The sequence below is a fragment of the Pongo pygmaeus genome, chromosome 6, assembly GCF_028885625.2.
Source record: "Pongo pygmaeus isolate AG05252 chromosome 6, NHGRI_mPonPyg2-v2.0_pri, whole genome shotgun sequence".
NCBI lineage: Eukaryota > Metazoa > Chordata > Mammalia > Primates > Hominidae > Pongo > Pongo pygmaeus.
In genome coordinates, this window is record NC_072379.2 from 144672252 (window position 1) to 144693172 (window position 20921).

Genomic DNA, 20921 nt, shown 5'->3' on the forward strand with positions numbered 1-20921 from the left:
AGCCACCATGCCTGGCCCATCCCCCAAATTTTTAACACTGCTTCTTTTTAAACCTTCTCTAACCCTTAATGAACCATTGCTAGACATACTTTAAGAGTCTGGGAATCTCATTGCTTAGTTTTGTTTTGTTTTTTCTTTTTTTCTTTTCTGAGACGGACTCTCGCTCTGTCGCCCAGACTGGAGTGCAGGGGCGCGATCTCGGCTCACTGCAAGCTCCGCCTCCCGGGTTCACACCATTCTCCTGCCTCAGCCTCCCGAGTAGCTGGGACTACAGGCGCCCGCCACCACGCCCAGCTAATATTTTTGTGTTTTTAGTAGAGAAAGGGTTTCACTGTGTTAGCCAGGATGGTCTCCATCTCCTGACCTCGTGATCCTCCTGCCTTGGCCTCCTGCTTAGTTTTTAATTTAAGAAAATATTCAGCCTTTATATTATTATTTCACCTAAATTATTTAATCTCTTGAGGATACATCAAATGAGATATAATGAGCCATTCTCTTTTATTAAACAGTGGTATTGCTTTAGAACTAAAACAATCAGTATGATAGATTTTCCATCAATGATTTGAAAAACATTAAAGTGACAACACATATTTTTTTGTTTTATTCGCAACCTTCTACCCTTAGAGAAATCGACAACTCTTTTCTCCTAGCAAATTTATAAGGTGAAAACTTGGTTACTATAACACAGTGAATTCATCTGTTTCCCAAGAATTGTCTACATTATGAGCACACACGGTATTCTAGAAGCCCAGCAGAGCACATTCAAGCAGATTTCTTGCAACTCATATTGGAAAAGACAATTATCCCTAGGCAGCATAAGGGCTTACAGCAGGGGGCCAGCAAACTTAATGCTACTATACATATGTATTATTTGCTGTTTGCATATCAAAAGCAATTTCTTTGACACATATATTGCTTGTTAGTTGATTTGTTAAACTCTGGAATAATTCAATAGAAAAATGGCTAAATGATAGTAATCACACTTCTTTACTTTTTGTTGATTTTAAGCGATCTTATTTAAAACATTTCTTAAAAGAGGTAAAAATTCTGGTCTCATAACTTCATATAAATTTGAAATTAAAATACAAGTAAACATAATGCAATAATTTCCAGTGGGGCTTTGAAGAGCCTAGAAGTATTACATTTTTGTTTTGAGAACTACATGTTTAATGAGAAATTATTTTGGAAGCTAGAATGCGCTTTTTTTAAATTTTTTTGTTTTATTTTATTTTTTGAGATGGAGTCTCGCTCTGTCGCCCAGGCTGGAGTGCAGTGGCATGATCTCAGCTCACTGCAAGCTCTGCCTCCCGGATTCACGCCATTCTCCTGCCTCTGCCTCCCTAGTAGCTGGGACTACAGGCACCCGCCACCACGCCCGGCTAATTTTTTGTACTTTTAGCAGAGATGGGGTTTCACAGTGTTAGTCAGGATGGTCTTGATCTCCTGACCTCGTGATCCGCCCGCCTCGGCCTCCCAAAGTGCTGGGATTACAGGCGTCAGCCACCATGCCCGGCCTAGAATGCATATTTTTATTGTCATGTGTTAAGTTGAAGATTGGTTCTCTGTAATCGATACAATATAGTTTTATATATATACAAACTAAACTTTGAAAAGTTTTTAGTAAATAGTGTCATTACAATTGACTCCTAATACATTCAAACACTGATTCATAATAGCCAGACGTCACAATCTTCCAATGCTACTGCTCCTATGCGCTTTCTCAGTTATGATATGCAACTGTCAGTCAGGAAAGTGTGTATAGCAACTGCCCAGGATCCACTTCACTCAGAATAAACAACGCAATACTGGGTCTGATCTTAACTTTTTCCTTTAATGTGGTCACACAAGATACTCCATTATCATATGTGCTGGCAAGACTGACACAGTAATATAAGGCAGAAATATCCAGGTTCACTCTGTCTCCTCTATTTCCCTTTTGAACAATAATGGAAATAAATAATTGTAGTTAGCCCACATTACCATAAAGAGAAAAGTAAAACCATTTTTCTTTTCTATGACTTCTACTGGGATTAAAAACTACTTTTTAAAAAAAGCATAGTTAACATTTACATCGCATACAAGTCTTTTTCAGATTATCTTTTTCTCTGGATGACCCCTAAAGAAAGTTATCTTAGTTATATAGAGAGAAATTTTCACTTGAGCAGTCATTTTCTGAAGGATATTTCATGCTGAAATGTCTTTGAAATATCATTTTTCATCAACCCTCTAAACCTATTGAAAATGTCTCCACAGTACCTGAAACATTTTCTCTGTTGAAATATATCATTTTACATTACTCAGATGTTCCAAAAATTCATAAAGTAGCAATCATAATTTATTGAAATTTCTTTCTGCCAGTCAGAAATGAATAAAACTATATAGTACATTCAAGAGGAAACAGAAAAGAAAAATGAAAAGAGTAACATCAGTACCTTTGGTTTAGAAGTAACATAAGATTGTTCTTGGTAAACAATCTTAATATCAGCAGTTTTCCATAATTCTAGTTTTTATTTCAAGCTGGTGAAACACTGAGCCTAGGATTGTGTGGCAAACTTTATACTGCAGATCTCTAATAGGCTTGCTGTTTTAATTTAAACAACAATTATTTAATATTTGTCCACTGGACACAATGTCTTGACAGTGTACATACGGCCTGGCTTCCTGAAAGTTACATTAGAAGTTGTCAGAATGGTTTTTTCATCATCATGAAATTTATTTAATAACATATTTTTAATAGCCTTTGTCTTTTATTCTTCTCTCATTCGTAATAGAGTAAATGTTTCTTCTTTTATCAGAGATTGGATCTTGCCTTGGTGGTTAGGCTCTTTTCTTTTATGTCTTCTCAGGAATTTTGTTCACCCTTCTGGTCATCTTTCTACCCTCCTTCCCTCATTACTGAGTTCCCAACAGGGCTTGTTTATTTCCCCTCTGGCTCCCTTTTTTCCTCCTTAAATCTTACTTACTGCCCATCTCCTATATTTACAACCTTTATTTAATAAAAGGTTATGTACCAGAATACCACTTGTTCACCTCAATTTATTTAAAACATCTATTAAAGTTATACATAAATATGGTAAAATATCAAAAAGCATAGGGTAAATAAATAAGAAGCAATAAACCTAAGCTTTCCTACCACTAATCCTATATAATACAAGCAAAAATATATATAACAATGTTTCTGTATTTTTTAACAATATGCTTATATGATTTTTAAATGTTCAAAATTTTTTTTGTTATAATTTATAGTAATTCACCTCATAGACACCAGTCCTTAATTAATGATATAATTATAGCACCATCTTTATACTTTAATTCTTTCATGATTTATTTAAACCATTTTCTTATAGCCTGAGCTTTACATTGAATATTTTTGCTCTTCACCTTTTATTTTATTTTGAGACAGTCTTGCTCTGTCACCCAGGCTGGAGTGCAGCAGGCAATCTCAGCTCACTGCAACCTCCACCTTCCAGGTTCAAGGAATTCTCATGTCTCAACCTCCTGGGTAGCTGGGATTGCTGACATGCACCACAACACTCAGCTACTTTTTTTTTGTATTTACTCTGAGTAGTGATGTGATTTCACTATGTTGGATAGGCTGGTGTTGAACTCCTGGCCTCAAGTGATCTGCCCACCGTGCCCTCTTCACCTTTTAAAATAAAGTTTTCAGTGCCTCTATCTTTGCTTTTGCCTCTTCTCACTACGTTTTAGCTTCCGTGATTTGTCAGTGGTGCATTTACATAAAATTGATAGCATTTACATTTTCATCTTTAAATATTCTCCATCCTTAGCTTTTATGCTGATAGTAATAGTTGGAAGCCTGCAAAGAAATATTCAGTATGATGACACTATTATTAACGTTTCACAGCCTGTATGTCACATGGTTAGGATGTATTTCTGCTATTAGTTTAAAGTAGGTTATTTTGTCTTATGCTTCACTGGTCACTCAAAATTTTGCCACAAACAAGTTTGTTTCATATTTAAAACATTCTTCTAGTAAAGTATTTGAAACTCACTTGTCGTGGTCCATTTTGTGCTGCTATAACAAAATACCGCCAACTGGGTAATTTGTAGAGAACAAAAATTTATTTTTTACAGTTCTGGAAGATAGGAAGTCCAAGATAAAGGCACCAGCAGGATCATTGTCTCATGAGGGTTTGATCTCTGTTTCCAAGATCCAAGATGGCTTTTAGAACACTGTATACTCCACGTGTTCGCATATGGTGAGACGCAGAAGAGGAAGAAAGCCAAAGGCTGCATGAAGCCTTATTTATAAGGGTCTTATTTCCATTCACCAGGGAGGAGTTTTCATGGCCTAATCACCTCTTAAAGGCACCACTTCTTAATACTATCATTGGCCATTAAGTTTCAAAACCTAAATTTTGGAGAGGATACATTCAAACCACAGAGCCAGTCTTCATTTCCATATCCAGTAACATTCTTTATAAATCTGGAATGGTTGATTCATAATTAAACATGACTCATATTCCACCTTGGCAATTTTCTTCCCTGCAATCTTGGATTGATTCTTCTGTTTTTTATTCCATGTCTTTGTCTTTCTTGGGTTAGTCATTTCTCCACCTTCTCCTTTTCCTCCTTCTTCTTCTTTAGGCTATGTATCCTTAAATCACTTCTTTAGAAAAACAGCATGAGAAATACTTTCTAAATACAGGCATACCTCAGATATATTGGGGGTTGTGTTTCAGGCCACCATAATTGTGATAAACTGAGTATCACAGAAAGGCAAGTCATGCAAATTTTGTGGTTTCCCAGTACGTATAAAAGTCCTTTCCCCATTGCTTGTTATTGTTGACTTTGTCAATGACCAGATGATTGCAGGTGTGTAGCTTTATTCATGGGTTCTCTGTCCTGTTCCATTGATCTATGTGTTTGTTTTTGTATCAGTACCATGCTGTTTTGGTTACTGTAGTCTTGTAGTATAGTTTGAAGTCAGGTAGTGTAATACCACTGGCTTTGTTCTTTTTCTTAGAGTTGTTTTAGCTATTCAGGCTCCTTTTGAGTTCCATATGAATTTTTGAATCCTTTTTTTCCCCTTATTCTGTTAAAAATAATGTTGGTAGGTTGATAGGAATAGTGTTGACTCTAAATTGCTTTGGGCCATTTGACCATTTAAAAAATATTGATTCTTTTGATCCATGAGCAGTGTATATTTTTCTATTTGCTTGTATCGTCTATGATTTATTTCAGCAGTGTTTTATAATTCTCCTTGTAGAGATCTTTCACCTCCTTGGTTAGATGTATGCCAAGGGTATGTGTGTGGCTATTGTTGGTGTGATTGTATTCTTGATTTGATTCTCATCTTGAATATTATTGGTGTATAGAAATGCAACTGATAATTGTATGTTGATTTTGTATCCTGAAACATTATTGAAATTGTTTATCACATCCAGGAATATTTTGGTGAAAACTTTAGGGTTTTCTAGGTATAGAATCCTATCAATGAAGAATGATGATTTGAGTTCTTCCTTTCTTATTTGGATGCCTTTTATTTCTTTCTCTCAACGTAGTACTTCTAGTAGAAGTGGTGAGAGTGGGCATCCCTGTCTTATTCCAGTTCAAAGGGGAATGAGTCCAGCTTTTTCTTGTTGGCTGTGGATTTGTCATAGATGGCTCTTATTATTTTGAGGTATGTTCTGTCCATACCCAGGCTGTTGATGGATGAACATATGAAGGGATGTTGGATTTTTTTTTTTTTTTTTTTTTTTTTTTTTTTTTTTTTTTTTGAGACAGAGTCTCACTGTCTCCCAGGCTGGAGTGCAGTGGCGCGATCTTGGCTCACTGCAAGCTCCGCCCCCCAGGTTCATGCCATTCTCCTGCCTCAGCCTCCCTAGTAGCTAGGACTACAGGCACCTGCCACCATGCCCAGCTAATTTTTTTTTTGTATTTTTAGTACAGACGGGGTTTCACCATGTTCGCCAGGATGATCTCGATCTCCTGACCTCATGATCCTCCCGCCTTGGCCTCCCAAAGTGCTGGGATTACAGGCATGAGCCACCGCGCCCAGCCGAAGGGATGTTGGATTTTATGAAAAGCTTTTTCTGCATCTATTGAGATAATCATACAGCTTTTAGCTTTTGCTTTTAATTCCATTTAGGTGGTGAATCACATTTATTGATTTGTGTGGTTTAACTGGGCCTGCATCCCAGGAATAAGGTCTACTTGATTATGGTGAATTAACTTTTTGATGTGTTTCTGGATTTGGTTAGCTAGAGTTTTGTGAATTAGCCTGTAGTTTCCTTTTTTGTTTTGTTTTGTTATGTCTTTGCCAGATTTTGAATTGAGAGTGATTGTGCCTTTGTAGAATGAGTTAGGGAGGAAGCCCTCCACCTCTACTTTTTGGAATAGTTTCAGAAGAATAGGTACCAGCTCTTCTTGTACATCTGGTAGAATTTGGCTGTGAATTCATCTGGTCCAGGACTCTTTTTGGTTAGTAGATTTTTTTATTACTGATTCAAATTCTGAACTTGATTTTGGCCTGTCCAGGGTTTCGATTTCTTCCTGACTCGGTCTTGGGAGATCATGTGTTTCCAGGAATGTATCCATATCCTCTAGGTTTTCTAGTTTGTGTGCATAGAAGTGTTTATAATAGTCTCTGAGGATCTTTTGTATTTCTGTGGGATTGGTTGAAGTGTAACCTTGGTCATTTCTAATTGTGCTTATTTGGAGCTTCTGTCTTTTTTCTTAATCTACTTAGTGATCTATCAATTTTGTTGATTCTTTTAAACAAAAAGCTTTTGGGTTCATTGATCCTTTTTATGTATTTTGAGATCTCAATCTCATTCAGTTCTGCTCTGATTTTGGTTGATTCTTATACTCTGCTAGCTTTGTGATTAGTTTGTTCTTGTGTTTCTTATTCCTCCATTAGATTGCTAAGTTTAGGTCTTTCTATTGAAATAGGCATTCAGTGCTATAAACTTTCCTCTTAACACTGCATTAGCTGTGTCCCAGAGATTTCTGTAGGTGTTTCTCTGTTTTTATTTATTTCTAAGTTTTTTTTTAATTTTCTGCCTTAATTTTGTTGTTTACTCAAACGAGCAAGTTGTGTAATTTCCATGTTATTATAGTTTTAAGAGATCCTGGTATTGATTTGTATTTTTATTCCACTGTGGTTTCAGAATATAGTAGGTATGAATATATTTTGAATTTTCTGAGACTTGTTTTACAGCAAAGCATGTGGTCAGTCTTAGAGTATGTACCATGTGCAGATGAAAAAAATGTGAGCTTGGTCTCTTGAAGACAGCAGATGGATGGGTCTAGTTTTCTTATCCAATTTTTCACTTTGTGCCTTTTAAGTAGGGTGTTAAGACCATTTACCTTAAAGGTTAATATTGATATGTAAGATTTTGATTCTGTCATAAACTTGTTAGCTGTTTATTTTGTGTTTCCTATTGTGTAGTTGCTTTAAAGTGTTTGTGGGCTATGCGCTTAACTGTGATTTTGTGGTAGTGGACATTGTTCTTTCATCTCCATGTTTAGAACTCCTTTAATGATCTCTTATAAGACTGGGTTAGTGGTAATGAATTCCTTTAGTGATTGCCTGTCTGAAAAAGATTTTATTTCTCCTTCACTTATGAAGCTTAGTTTTGCAGGGTATGAAATTCATGGTTGAAGTTCTTTGAGGATGCAGAAAATAGGTCCCCTCAAAAGGTCTTCTGGCTTGCAGGATTTCTGCTGAGAAGTATGCTGTTAGCCTGATGGGGTTCCCTTTTTATGTAGTCTGATCTTTTTCTCTAGCTGCTTTTAAGATTTTTTTAAATTTAGTTTTGACCTTAGACAGTTGAGTGACTATATGCTTTGGTGATGTTTGTTTTGTATAGTATCTAATAGGCGTTATCTGAATTTCTTGTATCTGGGTGTCTACCTCTCTAGCAAAGTTAGGAAAATTTTTAAAAATTATTCTCTCAAGTACATGTTTTGGATTGCTTACTTTTTATCTTGCTCTCTCCCTGTAGTGCCAATAATTCTTAGATTTGGTTGCTTTACATAATCCCATATTTCCTGGATACCTTGTTCAAGTTTTAAAATTCTTAGTTCTTTATTTTCTTCTGACTGGTTTAGTTTGAAAGACCAATTTTCAATTTCTAAAATTATTTATTCTGCTTGATTTAGTCTATTGATAAAACTTTCAATTGCATTTTGAAGTTCCTTAAGTGAGTTATTCAGTTCTGGTAGCTCTGAATGCTTTCTTTATAAGATCTTTACCTCTTCCTTTATTTCCTGAATTGTTTTACAGGTTTCTTTGTGTTTATTTTCAACCTTATCTTGGATATTGTTGAGTTTTCCTGCAATTCATGCTTTGAATTCTCCATCTGACATCTTATGCCTCCATTTAGACTAGGAACCATTGCTGGAGAGCTAGAATGAGACTTTGGTGGTCGTAAGTTCAGATTTTTAATGGTGATAGAATTCTTATGCTAATTCCTTCTCATCTGGAGAGGGTTCTGTTGGGTTGGGTCTTTTAACTTTGCTTTTGTAGTCCTATGCACTTCTATCAGCAGGTTTTGTATTGGGCTGTGCAGTTTGACCTACAGGCCAGTAGATGATATTTGCAGATAAGAGCCAGCTGCCGTATGAGAAGTTGGGTATTGATCTGATCTTTGTTTTATATGAGGCACCTTCTGTTATTTCAGGTGAAGGGCTGGACAGTGGGATGCCCTGTGTCCTGAGCTTTCTGTCCCATGGGGGGGGTGGTGAGGGAGCTGGAGCCCCTGGTTTGCCCATGAATTTCCCAATGGAGAATGCGGGCACCAGCCCTAACAAGGGTGACTGGGGGTGAGCTCCTGGTGAAATGTGCTGAGGTGTCTGCAGGAGGAGTGAGGAGGCTGCAATACAATCTGTTTCCCTATCACACCCTTGTTTCAAGGCTTATAACTCCCAGTTCAGACACATATTATAGTCTATCTCTGGTCCATAAGGTGGTTGAGAGCCACAGGAAATGCCTGGTTTGCAGCTGTCTGTGGGAGTGATTTTGGAACATAATCTCGTCACTCAACTTGATATAGATAGGTTTAAATCTCACCTGTTCTCCAACGTGGCGGTACTGCTGCTTTTTGTAAAGCATGGGGAGGGGGATCCACCTTTGGACCCATGTGAATGGGTGTTGGTTGTGGTGGTGTCAGCTGCTTGGGTTGGCCTAACCTCAGGCCCTGAGAAATGTGGTCAAGTGCCAGCAGACTTAGGATGGGGTAGGTAGTTCTCCAGTTCCCAGGCTCCTAGATGGCTCGCTGGACCGCATGTATGAGTCATAAAGGGGCTGGATTGGGGTCAGGCTAGCCCCAAGTTCAGGAGCTGGCTGTGTTGTGGGGGCAGGTGAGCTAGTCCCTGGGTCATCAACCAACCTCTCAGGCAGAGGCAAGTGGAATTCTTAGGTGTTGGGAGTTTATGGAAATACTACATGTTAAATGTTCAGCCAGGTGGTTGTTCTATGGGCCTTTCACTGGAGAGGGCAGAAATCCTCAGCTGCATAATGAAGACTAGCAGCTATGGGGCATGTGACACACTTGCACTTCTCTCCCATCCAAATTATGATGAACTTCACTGTTTGGATCACTTGAAGGTGCCAAGCATTGTCTGTTATGTCTGGGAGTTTTATCCCAGGGGAATGCAGAGTCATCACCCACTGCAGTGTTCACAAAGGGGTGAGACTGCTGAGCTGGAAACCTGAGCCTAGCCTTGCCTGACTCAGAAGTGGGACAGAAGTCTCACTATTTGTCATCTGTAAGTTTCTCCAGGGGAATGCTGGGCTGTGCCCACCAGCAGAGTTTAGGTGGGAGCAAGGTCACTGCAGTGGAAGTCTGAGCAAGGAAGAGCAGGGCATTGTGACCACTTCTCTGCACCATGACTACATCCTCTACTGGGGCTGTGGAAGCTGGTGTCAGGCTGCTCAGGGATCCAAGTCCTGTGGGCTCCACATGCACTTGAGTGGTGCCTATGCAAAAAATGCCAGAAGGGCCAGATGTGGTGACTCACGCCTGTAATCCCAGCACTTTGGGAGCCTGAGGCAGGCGGATCACGAGGTCAGGAGTTTGAGACCAGTCTGGCCAACAGAGTGAAACCCCATTTCTGCTAAAAATACAAGAATTAGCTGGGTGTGGTGGCATGTGCCTATTGTCCCAGCTACTTGGGAGGCTGAGGTGGGAGAATCGCTTGAACCTGGGAGGTGGAGGTTGCAGTGAGCCAAGACCATGCCATTGCACTCCAGCCTGGGCAACAGAGTGAGATAATGTCTCAAAAAAAAAAATGCCAGGAGGCCCTTTGTGTTGGTCTAGAGGCCTGGGGTATGGGGGTTGGGAGATGTGCTTATACCCAGGATTGTGAAGGTGCATGTGAGAAGTGGAGATTTCTTGGGGACTTTCACTAACTCATCCTTTCCCCATGTTAGAGAGCTTCTCCTGGCCCCACGCTGGTTTCAGGTCAGTGACTGCCTAACTTCTCTCTGTTCTCTGTGGGTTCCCCCATTCCATGATGAATTCTGACAAAGTCCCTTAGGTGATTCTCTTGAAGCATTGCTCTTTACTCTCCACTTTGTTTCTTCTCCATGAGATTGGTGCACACTAGCTGCTTCTACTCGGTCATCTTGAACCTCCCAACTGATGTTTGATTCCTGATTCAAAATAAATGTTTTATTTAAAGTATTCTTTTTATATATAATCCCTGCATTAAATGACATTGTTGAGAAACTTGATGTCATTTTGTTTCTCTTTCATTTCTTTGTTTGGGATTATTTTGGATGTTCATTTTCTGTGGAAGCTTTTAATTATTCAATTTGTCTTTGATTTAAAATTTCGAAACTTTGATTTGGGATTTTGTTTCTTTTTTCTTTCTTAATTCTAATATGACCCTTTGAATTGAAGCACAGGCATATACCTTGAGTTTTTGGAATGTTCTGCTATTATTATATCTGATTATTTCAGCTCTTATATTATTTTAGTTATTCATGGAAAGTTACCCCTATGACTTTGGTTAAGCTTATATGATTATTTTATTTTCCTCTTGATCTCTATCACTTTTGATTTTGCTTGTATATTTGAGATAAATAGTTGACATCTAGGTGATATTCCATTTATTTGTATATTATCTTTGATTATATTGTTTAAACAATTATTTCTTGTGCTATACTTACTCCTTTTCAAATATTTTATTTGTTGTTTAAATAAGCCATTATTTTTTACTTTTATAGAATATTGTACTTAATATTTTGTTTTTCTTGTTTCATTGTCTTGTTAAAACATAAACTTAGGCACATTAAAATTTTAAAGAGTTTCTTTGAGCATAATGTCAATTCACGAACTGGGCAGCACTAGAGCACAAGTGGCTCAGGGCTCCCCTGAAAGTGCACAAGGGGAAAAATTGTACCGTGTTCTCAAAAGCCAGACAAAGAAAATATTTGATTGGTTAAAGTGGAACAGTAGCCTTCTTCAGTTAGATGTTAATTGGAAGTTTCTGATTGGTTAAGCTACTCCGAGTTGGGTTTTTGTTTGTTTACCTAGGAGCACAGAACACTGGAGCTGTCTCGACCTTGTGGGTTCCAATTAATTTTTTAAAAAGTTTTAAAGCTTATTTTCTGCGCTGAATCATCTTCATTTCCTTCAAATTATTGCTCACTTTCCTTTATTTGTCCCCTAATCTTTTAACCGCAATCATTTTCTTTTACATTCCAGGCTTTTGTTAAGTATACTGTGATTATTCATTTCAATTTCTTCATTTTATATTACTTTAGTTTTAGAGCAAAGAAATAATAGAGTTGGTCAGAATCTCTCTAAATGTAGGCTTGTTTTGAGACATGAAAAGCTTTTTCTTATCTGAGTGATGAGAGACCTATAACTTGGCAGAATGAGAAGGGCTTCACTCTGTGGTGCAATCGTCCATAGTTATTTGCCATAGTCTTTCTTGACAACTTGCTTTTCTTTAAACAGAGAAAAAAGACTCAGGTTCTTTGCCTGGGATTAAACACTTTGCATAATTTGACTATGGATACGGAATAATGTCATAAAGTCAACTTCCTATATATGGAATGTCAATCTCACTCTTTTTCACAGCTATTTTTACCTATTTTAAGCCTTATTGCTATAAAAGGTAGGAAAGTTCTCAGGGACAAGAGTTCTACCTGAGCGGTAAGGGGCTCATAAGATTTTAATCTGTAAGATACAGACATGTGTGTGTATATATATATACACATATATACATATATATGTGTATGTATATGTATATATGTATGTGTGTGTGTGTGTGTGTGTGTATATACATTTGTATATTCCAGCTGACTCAGGTATTCTTTATTTATTTTATTTACTTTCTCGAAGGTTGCTAAATAACTTCCTGTTGTACTTTGCCATTTACATTTATGTTTGCTGAACATGGAATGGAGATTTTTCTTATCTATGATGAAGACTTTGTGTTTTCTTTTTGTATTTTCAACTGTTTTTATTTCTTTATTAATCCAATTCCATCCAGTTCACACACAGTTGATATTATACTAAATAGCCACACTTTTTACTTTATGACACAGTTAAGAATGCATATACCAACATCAGAATATTGTTAAAGTATTATATAAATTAATGACGGCATAAGTATGGCATAACTCCATATATGTTCTTAGCCTTGTTATCATTATTATCACAACATTTTCTGTCATTTCTGAGCAAAGGTTGAAAAACCGTTAGAATTGTTCCGATATTCCTACCTCTTTTACAATGCTTAGTGTCTGTGCATGTTAGAAATTATAAATTTTAACATGACAGTTTCTCAAAAATAAAATAAGATGGTGATCTGGAAATGACAGTATTCTATTATTAAGCTTGAATGATATGCAAGAAACGTATCTCATTAGATGGATTCTCCATCATTTGTTTAACTAGTCCCCTATGGTAAATAATATTTTTAAATATATTTTTTACTATTATCTAAAATTTACAAGTAACTAACTCATGTCTGGTTCTTTGCAAACTTCTTTAAATCTGTTTATAACGTTCAATTCAAGTAATTGGCCAAGGTAAAGAACACGACACTCATTTTAGATTCATATCATTAAATAGCTCTCTAAAGTGTGTGCCAATTTACATTAGCACTGTGAATGAATGAATTCTCTCTAACACTATTAAACATATTTTTTCAATGTCAACAATTTAGGAGATGATAAATGGCATCTAGTTTTACTTTAGAGTTCTCCAAGTATGATGAAAATCTGATATGGCCTCATATGTTTATTAGCTATTTTTAAGAGGAGTGACTGTCTCAGCTGTTCTTCATTTTCATCCCAAAGAGCTCAGGTTGTCCTCCTGCTCTGAAATTGCTTGTGTCTCCTTTGTATATTCTGCTTCTTTTTTCCTTCATCCCATCTGCTTTGGATTCTCCTGTAACAGGATTCCATCTGTTTTCCTTAAAAGTTCAAGTGCATTGGTTGTTACTATTTGTTGTTTTATGGTACATTTAAAAAATATATGTCTTCATTACATTGGCTGTTGCAGGGACTAGATAAGCTAACACAAGCAGAGATTTGAAACATTGCCTGACTCACAGGCACCGGTCAAAGCTTGATAGAGTATTTCTTTTTTTGTAATTTTTTTCTGTGAGCACCTTATACATATGTTGATTACCATATCATACAAAGTTAAAGTTATTTCTTTTCTATTTGTAAACAGCTGCACTTTATTAAGAAAATTATTGTCATATGTGTTAACTTTTTATGTTTTTCTTCAGATATGAATGTTTATATGCTCAAATTGTACTTTATTTTCTTTAGAGTTTTTACTTATGCAATATTTAAAAATGTCTCAAATAGGGATTTTTTTCCATAAAAAGTGAATATATGCATGTAAATAAGTGAAAAAAATAATGAAAAGAAAAATTGAGAAATGCTAAGGATAAAATTTTAAAAAGAGAAAAATAATAAAAGTAGAAAAAAACAAAAAATTTGTTTAGTTAAAGTATAAAATGGGTATGAAAAATAAGGAATTGAAAAATGGAAAAGAAATACAATAATTAAAATTAGGGCAGATGGAAAAAATCAGAGGACAACGAGTGAAAAAACAATACAATAAAATTAAATATGACTCAAGAAAAGAAATGAAAAGGAAAAGTATGTTGCTCCTCTGTAGCCATTACAATCAAATTCTTTGTTCAATATATCTAGTGTTACTGTCAACAATACACCAGGTAGAATATCCACCTTTCACACTCAGATCATGTACCAGGAACTTCATGCTCCTCAACAAAACCAGGAACATATCCAGGTTTAAGGTCCAAAATCAGAAAGCTGAAATTTAAATCTTGACAGCTGAGACAATTAAACCCTTTAGCTGCTAAATCCACCTAAATGGAGACATTTATTTTAGAATTTCTCCAACTCACAGAATGTTAACACTCAAATCTAACTATTCATAGGAAATTTAATCAAAATTCCTCCTCCCCCATAAAAAGTAACATATGGTAAAGAATAACCTTTTTTTCCTATAATTTATTATAATATTTTTAAGAATGAAAAAAAATACAACCTGGGATACCATTGTTATTTTGCATATTAATGTTTCCAGTTGGGTAACCTCAGGCAGGTTGTTTAATGTCCAAGTGGCTCAGTTTTCTCATCCATAACAACGTCATAGAGACACAAAGATAGAAATAGATAATACATATTAAGTGTGTATTTAATATGCCTACTATCACATAGCTAACATTGGCTAGTCTTATAAAACAATAGAATTTATAAAGTCCATGGAATACCAACCATAATTCCATTAAGTAGTAGTTGTTTTTCTCCTAACTCTCATTCTTCACAGATTTAACTTCCTATGAAGAAGGAAATTTAGACTAATTTTCTTTAAATTTGTATATTAAGATTTTCTCTAACAATCAAGATTTCATGATCAGAATTATAATTAAATTTCTTTGAAGTACAGAGAGATTCTTTCCCATTTTTGAAAATCCTACTTCCTTGTTTGACAAATTAGTAATTGTAGTACAGAGAGAATACTGAGATTCCCCAAGTCTCAAAGCTGCTTCGTAAGTCCCTCCATTCATTCACCCAGTGTGTATGGACTCAGTACTATCAGCTGCGGTAATGTGCTGGGTGCTAGGATCACAATATACTTTCTTCTTCCATTTTACTTAAAGTCTAGTGGAAAAGTAGGGCAACCAGGTATATAAAACTACATCCATAGGCTCCCGTGATAAATTCTGCTTGAGTTGCTCTTACAAGTTAGAGGAAAGTGTCTGTTCATATCCTTTGCCCACATATACACCATGGAATACTGTGCAGCCATAAAAAATGGATGAGTTCATGTCCTTTGCATGGACGTGGAGGAAGCTGGAAACCATCATTCTCAGCAAACTAGCATAAGAAGAGAAAACCAAACACTTCAGGTTCTCGCTCATAAGTGGGAGTTGAACAATGAGAATACATGGACAGAGAGGGTGGGGAACATCACACACCGGGGCCTGTCGGAGGATAGGGGCTAGACAAGGGATAGCATTAGGAGAAATACCTAATATAGGGATGGGTTGAGGGGTGCAGCAAACCACCATGGCACGTGTATACCTATGTAACAAAACTACACGTTCTACACATGTACCCCAGAACTTAAAGTATATTTAAAAAAAAAAAAGGTAGAGGAAATTGGCAAAAGCTGCATCTTGCTGCATCTTGTAAGATGTGACAGTGAGTCTTACCCCACCTCTTCATAATATGCATTTAAATATTTTTCATGGAGGTTCATTTTATCATTATCATCCTATAATTTTAACAATGAGTAATAATCCTGAGTATTAGGAATTTGCTTTAATTTCATTAGCTTTTTATGTCTGTAATTTTCAGATTAATTTTATAAGAATTCCTTCAGAAGATTAGTATGGGGAAAGTGATTATTTGTACCTAAGAAATTAAAGCAAAATTTACAGAGAAAAGTTAAGCAAAAGTTTTCATTCGAAATAGATAAAACATTGGACTTTATTTTTTATGTCAACTATGGCATGGTTTAGGAATAGAAGAGTTTTTTTTAACTTAGAAGTATTTATAGATATATACTGCCACTTTCTTCTTGAAGTTTTTCATTTGGGGTACGCATGGAGAAGAGAATATCTGATGTGACAATCTTGTTATATTTGTTCATGCATTTTAATGAGTTTTTGACATGTGCTCTACCAAAAAAGATACCTTGTAGTAAATGACTGAGTAATGAAAGACTGTATTTTAATGAGAAAAAATTCATTTTTTTTTTTGTTGGGTGGTGAGTCAGACTGTCATTCTAACACTAACCACCTTCCCTTTCTAAGAGGTGTTTTTTTGTTTTTTCTTTCTATTATAACAAAATGCATTTACTGTTGTCCAGAAAGGGTGTTCCTTGAGAGAAATGTGGATGAAATTAGCATTATTATTTAACAAGCTAAATTAAAAAGTAAAATATGTTGTCTAATTTTTTAGTATACTCATTTAGTTTACATTATGTTTTTTTCCAGATATGTAACATAATACCATAAGTATCCCTTTGTTAGCTCTATGACAAGATAGGAAGGCAGACTTAGCCATAGGTTTTAATTTGGAAAACATAGTGTTGTAGATTTAAATAAAACTGAATTTCAATTAAATTGTATTTTTCTATACTTTAAGTTGTAGAAATATTTTTAACATAGCTCTATTATCTCTTTTCTCTTTCTTTTTGTCTTTGCTCCTTCCTTCCCATCTTCCTTTCTTCAAGGGATCTTCATCTCTAATTATATTCTAACTTCTTCCCAATATATGCCTGCAGCTCAGACCTTCCTCCTGTGTCCTAAATGTCTATAATTAGCTTCCTGTCAGACTTCCCCAAATAAATGTGACTCAAAAATTTCAAACACAGTATATACAATACTAAACATATGCATTTTCTGTCGAAACTTCACTCTGTTATTCATCTGGTCAATCCTAACAATACTGTGATACTTCTTCCCTCTCATTTATATGAACAGTTTGTTACTTTTCTTCCTCCAACTTGTTTCTCAATGCTTATGTCTTAAATCTCAACCTTATTGCTCTAATGAAGATCTACATTAGCATTTCTCTTCATAAACAGATAATAACATTCTAATATGTCTTTTAACCAGTTCTTTTTCTTGTTACTAAAGATGTCTTTCCAAATTACGCACTTGATCCTCTTGTCCTTCTGTGCATAAGTCTTGTGACTTTCCATTGTGCACAAAATCAAAAACTACTCTTCATCATCACATTAAAAAACCTTTGTAATTCGGCCTCATCTGATCTCAAGCTCAGCCTCCCTCCTATGTACTTTTAAGTATTAATACTAATACTCCCCGAGTACAACTTGTACTATCACGGACACTGCCTGTCTCGTACTCTTTTTCCTGTCTAGAAAGTCATTCCATCATCACTTAATGACTTTTCTTATTTCAAGCTGTAGTTGCATTGATGAAGCCTCTCAAAAGATATCTAGGTTATTATATTCATTCTCCAGACAAAACTAACACACGTGTAAATTGGTGCTTCAACCAAACATACTTACCTACAATAATTACTGCACTTTGGCATAATTATTTCTAAAGAAATTCACTCTCTACACTGTGGCATTTTGAGTGCGGGATCGTTTGTGTATCCCTAGCAGTGTGCGCAGCTCATAGTAGTCGCTGTTATCTATTACCCAAATGAAGAGAGCACGGCTGAAACAATGCTTGTTCCATTTCTGTTTCTAATCATATGTCTGTGTTCCAGTTTTATTTCTTTGGATCTTGTGTTTACAACTTTCAAATATAGAGATTTAGTTAGATTTTAATATTCTTTCAACAATGAAAAATAGTTGATATTTTTTAGTTTTTTCTTTGAACTTTGATAATACTTGCTGTTTAATGTATACAGACAAATTTTTAAAATTGGAATTAAAGAATAGACGCATCAACTTAGGTGAATATTAACACATCTATTTCACTTGCAAGCATTTGGCTTTTGCTTCTTTATTAATAAAACATACTTTAAAGAAGAATATATGATTTTAGCATTAATAGATGAATTTAAAGGAAATTTACCACTTCTACTTGTTACTGAAATCCAAGCCAGAGTACTTGGCAATATTTATTATGTTCCATACCTTTCATGGAACTCAGATGCCTTTCCAAATATGACTTTAATCTTTCAATCTTGCAGTGCAATATCAACAGATTGATCAAATCTATTACAGTCTATGCTCCAGAAATTTCTAAAAAATTGAGACAAAAATTTCATATTTTTTACAGCATCAACTGCTTTTTGCACAGAATTACCCAGCATGAGATAACATGAAGGGAAAGTTTGTCCTTGGCAACCTATGCAGTACATACAGCATCCACAAGGAGGTCTATGTGCATCTTTCTTATTCTTCTCCCCTTTCTCTTCCCCCTACTTCTTCTTTTTTTTTTTTTTTTTTTTTTTTTTTTTTTTTGAGACTCAGAGTCTCATTCTGTCACCCAGGCTGGAGTGCAGTGGCGCATCTTGGCTCACTGCAAGCTCTGCCTCCTGGGTTCACGCCATTCTCCTGCCTCAGCCTCCTGAGTAGATGGGACTACAGGCGCCCACCATCACGGCTGATTTTTTGTATTTTTTTTAGTAGAGACAGGGTTTCACCATGTTAGCCAGGATAGTCTCGATCTCCTGACCTCGTGATCCACCCACCTTGACCTCCCAAAGTGCTGGGATTACAGGCGTGAGCCACCGCACCCGGCCTTCCTCCTACTTCTTTTTCCTCTTCTCAAAAATTTGCTTTTAAATGATATGTAAAATAATTTTAAGTACGTATTTGAAGTAACTGTATCTGTTTATACTGATATTTAGTATTAATGTACTGCATGTCCTTAAATATATATTTCCATTTATTTTATATTAGATTAGGCTATAGAGAGTTCTTAGAATTTACTGGGTAAATTGTATACGTAAATTGCAAAGCATTGAAATTGTTACTTATATTCCAGAACTAATTTGTGTATTTCATTCGGTCACATATTCAAGTACATATTTTGTTTTGTTTTTGAGACTAGCATTTGTTTTTTCTTTTTGTTGGTTTATTCTGTTATAAACTTTAATTTTAGTGATGATGATAAAATACATGCAATGTATTTTAATGCTTTTAATGACAGAAATGACTTAAGGGCAATTTTTGGATCGAACTGTTCCAGTTAATTTCACAATAAGTAAAGCAGTTTTTAAAAAAAACTCTAGGATTTGTGTGTATATACAATTTTTTTGATATTTTGCACATTTGGCAATGATGATAAATAAATTAGTCTATATTTTAAAGTACACTTTTAAATTATCTATTAATTAATATATGTGGCAGGAACCCAGATCATGCTCAGTCTTTAAGTATCTTTTGGGAACAAACAAATGCCAAGAAATAAGAAGGTGAAAGATAAAAAGGCTATTATTTATGGACAGTCTAGTCATTATTTTCTTGAAGCAAAAAACTCATTCAGAAAAAATTAGCATACAGACAAAGAAAACCCTGAAAAATAGCAGGAAGGACTGACACTGTGAGATTACTCATTTCCCTACAGAATTAGGAGAAAGGCTCTATTTTTCCTGGTAAAGAATTTTTTGAAAAAGCAAATAAGACAGGTTTAATTAGACAATTTAGAAAACTAAGTACATCAATATTCCTATAAATAATCATGATTTTAGAGGCATAAATTATGGAAGAAAAAGGAATTCAAATGTTATTAGTATTCTTTTCTAAGTTTGATGTATTAGCCAAACCCTAAGGACATGTACTAAGACGTTTTATCACGATGCAAACATTCTATATATTTTTAAACACATTTCCAGTACAATAGAGCATCTCTCCATCAGAAGCACAGTCTAAACCAGGCCCCAGTTGTCTTAAATCCTGAAGATTCTGTATACACAATCAGGGAAGATACATAGAAATGCTTGAGACAGTGGTTTGTATCAGGCCAGCTATATTTTAATTTTTTCATTCCCTCAATTTTTATTTGAAATATTTCAACAGTGGAAAAAAGAGGAGAAAGACTGATTATAATAATATTAGTATTTCCTCCATCTAGATTTAAGAAGTATTAACTATATGTACCTCTATTTTTCATCTCACTTTCTCTCTATAAATATATACAGAATCATTTAAAAATAATTTGAAGACATCATGAAACTTCAACTCTAAATATCTTGGCCTGTATTTACTAAGAATATAATTGTCTTCTACACCATTACAATACTGTTTCTATATACTTGCAAACTGATAGTAATTTGCCAATATTGACTAATAATTAATTTCCAATTCTATTACATTGTCACCCAAATTACTTTATGTTGTCCCTACACCAACAAGAATCCACACTGCATTTGGTTGCTACAACTTTTAAATCTAGAAGCACTTAATTCTTTCATATAACATTGACTTTTTGAAGAGTACAGATTCATTTTCTTATAACATGGAACAAATTCTTGTGTCTGCTGGTTTCTTCATTTTTGTCATTTAACTTGTTCTTTTATCCTCTATATTTCCTGAAAACTGAAAGTTAGGTCTGTCTTGATTGTATTCAGATTACATATTGGACTGGCAAAAAATTACAAATGGTGTTGCATCACATCTGGAGGCCCAGGCAGAACACTTCCATGCTGACTTCTACATCCTTTTATTATAAATGCAGTAGCCTTAGAGCAATTATTTGCTTCTTGGCACTACAAGATGCCCAAAGCTGACCTTTCCCAGACCTAGAATTATTCATGCTGGAAGAAGGTGAATATGTGTGAACAAGAGGGCATATTTTGATAAATTGGATTCTATTCAGCAAACATTCGTTCATCTCTCCCGCTCTCTTTTTCCTTGGATCAGAGTATACTTCCCTGCCTCTGTTACTTTGGGCCTAGCCCTGTGATTTGCTTTAATCAATGGAATGTGGGCAGAGATTATGCAAGCAGAAGCTTTAAATGG